We start from the raw sequence: 5010 nt of genomic DNA on the forward strand, positions 1-5010 counted from the left end.
TAATTTTTGATTGTGTTTATACTTGATGCGTACAAATAACTAATAATACGCAAGAATAACAACAACAAAATAACTGAATATATTTCTTCAATGCATCATATGCCAAATATGGCAACATAACATTTTCCAAAAAAAAATTTAAAATTTAAAATGAAATGAGAATTATTAATTTTAAAATACTTACAACGTTATTGTATACATAGCTACAAACATATGAATTTGTTTATGCCAAATATGGCAATATTTCATTTTTTACAAAAATTGAAAATTTAAAATCTATCGACAATTTTTAAATTCAAAATACCTACAACGTGAAAGTATACGTAGCTACAATCATATGAATACATATGCACACCTCCTCTACATTCACACGTGAAAGCAAAAAAAAAATGTAGATAAATATTATTCCTTTTTGGTTTGAAATTTGTATTTTGGCTATCTCCCTCGCACATATTAATGCTTATGAAACCTAAACAAATTTACTTTTCTCATTTTTTCTTTAGTAATTTTCTCCTCATTCTTGATTTCCTACCAAGCATTTTGATACAGGCAGCGCCATAAACGGCGTGGAGATGAAATAAAAATGTTTGTCCCATAGGATTAATTTTTCTCAGTTTCGTAAACTTATGCAAACTTAAGCAAGAGCGATCTCAGTCGCTCGCCGCAGAAGTAAAATCTGACATGTAGATACGTGAGCAAAATTGCATTATGGCTATCCGCAGTAATCTCAAAAACTTAAGTGAATTTTCGTTAGGTTTTTGATATAAGCTTATGTTTGCTTATGCCTATTATAGTTGGGCCTTTAATGGGTTTGCTCTCCTTCGGCCTACAAACTAAATTGAGAGAATTTTGCCCGTTAGCATAAGCATGTGTTAGTTCTCCCGTGCATTTCTTATTGGCAAATCCAGATTATATTCATTCAAAAAAGAAATCCGTTGAATTCAAAAATTAATGCAATATTTTAAGAAAAATTAATTTTACAACTTCTTTTTAGTAAAAACTGTGCTAAAAATAATATTTGATGATTTTGGCACACAAATTTTATGGCTTTTATGAAAAAATTCGTTAAAAACAGAAAAAATCGTGCTGAAAGTATAGGTGCACCCTAGAACTGCAATGCGAACGTGGCCCAACTTGATTAAGGTAAAGTTTTGACGGATTAACAGCGAGGTGAGTATTTTGGCAATTGTACGGAAATGTAAAGAAAACGAAATTCAGTATCAGTAATGCAAATGAAGGTAAAACTAAAATATTAATTTATTGAAATAAAAACATATACTGGATTTAATTAATTTAATTTAATTCTCAGAAGGAAGAAACCAAGGATAATGTTGCAACACGAAAAGTGGGATCCCCCGAGTAGGAAGTCAGGAACGCCGACATATATATTCTGGAGTGAAGAGAAACAAATTGAAGGTAAATGTGTTCACATTAAAATTAAACTAATTATATGAATATTGTTTTGTTTTTTAGTTAAAATTACACTTCTCAACAAGACTTTGTTCCTGACAATCAAAACGCTATATTTTGATGGATCATATCCTCATTTTTAACCCTATAAGAACGAGAAAGGCCGATTACAGCGAAGGGATCAATGTCGCAGAAGACTGTTAAGCTTCGCTATGCAATATATCTGATATGCTCCATTTGTCGAGATGGATATACAAGTCGAGAGATGCTATGAAGTTAAGGAATCTCTTTACTTGGTGGTCATTCATAGCCAAGCCAACTTCAACAAATACAAGTTGAATTAATTGCAGCGTTTGATAGCAGTAGCACATACACGTCATGTGTCACCATCTGTGCAATGCAAAGCACTTCTTTCATCCAGATTGGCGAAAGATTGCAGTGTATGCAATTGCTTCCTCATGATGTGAACAATAGTTTATTTCATCTAAAGTCAGTTTTTCAAGACAGTTGTAGTTGGGGAGGATGTGTTTATAAATAATAAAATATGAACTATGTAAATTTTTGCTTTTTCTAATTTAAATTGTATGTAGGTCTCTGGAATTCAATTGAAAAACCTTCCTTCATTCATGATTTATTGCTTTCGATGCCGTCAACATCTTCAATTCAATTCAAACCCGAATCCAGAATTACTCTATCAAATCATGCTCTTGAGATATTATTTTGTTTGTAATTCAGAAGGAATTATATATGTACGTACATAAAAGGCTTTTCGAAGCTATGAATTTCATGAAATAGTTTTTTTTTCAAATTTTATAATATCTTCCTTCATTATTTACATCCTTTACAATTTTGTACTATTTCCTATAAAGAATTTGCAGTCTTAAAAGATTATAACATCAAGTTCTTGTAATACATATAAGTTCTTGTAATATATTATAAAATAAAATAAAATTGGAGTTGGTATTCGTAATCAGCATCAAAAATTAAACGAAGTATTTATTATTTATAACCACAAAAGAATTACAATCTAGTTTTTTTTTCAAAACTTCAGGTAAAATGAAGACATGAGGCTTTCATAACTAATAAGAAATTACGAAAACTAAGTGAAATAAAAAAATGATTTGAACTGGAGCTAAAAGCAAACATATGTACGCAAAATCATCTTGCAATTGCTTTATGCATTCAAATCAAATGGGGTGGCGCAACAGTCCGTTGTGAACCAGGGCCTAGTGACTTACAACTCTCAACCATTCCTGTGTGCGAGTAATGTTGTCAGGAATGGAGGGGACCTACAATTTTATGCCGAATCCGAACGGCTAGTTTGAGAAAGCACTTTTTCATGACAAGAATTACTCTTGAAGGATTTGTCAATTCCTCGCAAGAGGCAGTACCCGCGAAATTAATTTTTTTAAATTAAGGTGGCACAGGCAGGGATTGAACCCAAGACCCCTTGCATGACAGTCCAACGCACAAACCATCATGCCACGGGTACTATGCATTACTGGTTTTAAAAACCTGATGTAATAGAAAATTTTGAAGGTGTGGTTCGAAGTCAGGATATCTTAATCCTCAATACCTACGAAGGTGACTAAAACATAGTAATAGGATTAAAAATACTAAGTTTTTAATTTTGTTAAACAGCTTATTTGTTTTCTTATTATTATTTGCTAAAAACGAAACGAAAAATAAAAAAGGTATAATCCACTAATTGACCTGAGCAGATCAAATTTTGGAAAACCAGAAAGAAGTATTTTTCTTTGAAAAAAGTACATTTAATATCTTTTTTATTTACATTTTAACATCCAGATATTGTTTTTTTAAGTGAAAATACATTATTAGCGTTGAATTTAAAACAACATTAAATTATACTAAATTATATAAAATTTTGAAAAAAAGTTACAAATTTATTTGAAAACTAGCTGCGCCGCGAACCTTGATCATTAACTTTAACGGATGAGATTAGCATGACTATATTTATCTTCACTTCAGGATTTGTTGCAATACGGCATCGATTTATTGCTGAAAAAAAACATCAATTATGTAGTATTTCATTGATTTATGTGAAGCTTACTTGGAAGCAGTCTTGCCATCATAAACCTTCTGGTCAATGGACGCACAATTAAATTGTAGCAAGCTGATTGGTTTATAATTATAAAACTCTCGCTGGTAATTTGATTCGTTGATTAAAAAATTGTGGCAAGTTGTTTGTGACATTCTTTTGCGAGGCAAATTCCAAAATCCCAATCGGACAATGTCATGAATGCACAATTTCCGCTTGTATTATTTTTAGAAATTTTCGGCGGGTGAAGGTGACGGGAAATTTTTAAAACATCATTTGAATGGTTCATGTGTCAATGGTCTTCTATGTGATTCCAGTTAATTCTTTTGGTGATTCAATAAGCATTGTGTATTTAGGAATTCGGCTTATATTTTTTCTGTCTATATAAGAAAATTCTAAAACGTGCATACGAAAATAATTAGATTTTCATTATTCAAAAGACTTACCAATGATTTTTGAGTCCCGTCATTAAGGAGGTGTTCTCCCAGCAAGTTGCTTCAATGTCAACATTCATTTCATAATCTACGTGGTTTGCGTCGGCTTAAGTGGCCGCAGTTGCCGATGACTCGGTCAGCAGTGTCCTTGCCTTCTTTAGTGAGATATTTGGCGTTACAAGCATCGATTTAGATCTAGAAGCTGAAGACTAAGCAAGTTAATCACGATATGATTGTTTCGATTTGTACTTACACAACTGAACCTCATGTGCTGTTGCACTCTATGAAACCAGCCCTTATTTTGAGCAAACCTCCTAAATTTCTTTAGAGAAATTGCTTTCTGTATCATGGTTTGTAATCGGCAACACCCGAAATGAAAACTTTAAGGAGATGCTAAAAGTTTTTATTGTTATGTACATCTTCTTGAGTTGGCAGTTAAGTATATTTTTGGATCAATCAATAATTGAAACAAACAACATAAATATTCTTTTGTTTACGAGATTCTTTTTTAAAATGTACCTACTTGTGCTCCGAGTAGAGTAAGTCTCATTGTTTTCTTCTGGTTCCTGGTCTATTTTTTTTTCAATTAAATGCACTTGTAGCTCTTAATCGTTAAGGTTTTTGATCTGAAAAGAAATAAATTCTGTTAAATGTTTAGACAAAACAAAATAATTTTCAAAAATTGACTTGTAGAATCCCAAATTGAATGTTTTGTTTTTGAAATCGAAATTGTGGAATTGTCATTTTTGACAAGATTTCAATCTAACATTTTGCCTTTTTTCCACTAATCACATGTATTCACCGATACGGAATTTGAGAGAGTTCACCTCGAATAAAATTTGAGGGTGCTTCAGGTAGGACGGGTACCGGTCGGGACTCTAGATAATATATATCCTTTATGGGTATGGGGATGGATGATATGTTGAAATTTCTAGAGAATGTCTGTGTTTCGAACAGGTATGAGTATGAGGTGTGCTAGAATTCCATTTTGGTATGCTAGGTATCAATTGGTTTTAAACATGCTTTTGTTCTGGTATTCTACATCTTTTTATTTCTCTTGGCTGCGTTCCTAAATAATGTATGTAGACATTTGAGCATCCTTGTTGG

General features: G+C 32.1%; 1 long non-coding RNA gene across 6 annotated transcripts; it reads right to left on the reverse strand.

Moving 5' to 3' along the window:
* Positions 1-3487: 3487 nt before the first annotated feature.
* Positions 3488-4765, reverse strand: LOC129941110 (uncharacterized). Of its 6 annotated transcripts, none has more exons than XR_008780814.1 (4): positions 4591-4765; positions 4427-4529; positions 4157-4322; positions 3488-4105 (listed from the first exon to the last, which is right to left on the reverse strand). It is a non-coding gene; the product is annotated as an uncharacterized LOC129941110 (long non-coding RNA). The 6 variants fall into 6 exon arrangements; XR_008780815.1 differs by having other exon boundaries at positions 4423-4529; XR_008780812.1 differs by having other exon boundaries at positions 4157-4529.
* Positions 4766-5010: the final 245 nt, after the last annotated feature.

Source organism: Eupeodes corollae, chromosome 1 (genome assembly GCF_945859685.1).
Source record: "Eupeodes corollae chromosome 1, idEupCoro1.1, whole genome shotgun sequence".
NCBI lineage: Eukaryota > Metazoa > Arthropoda > Insecta > Diptera > Syrphidae > Eupeodes > Eupeodes corollae.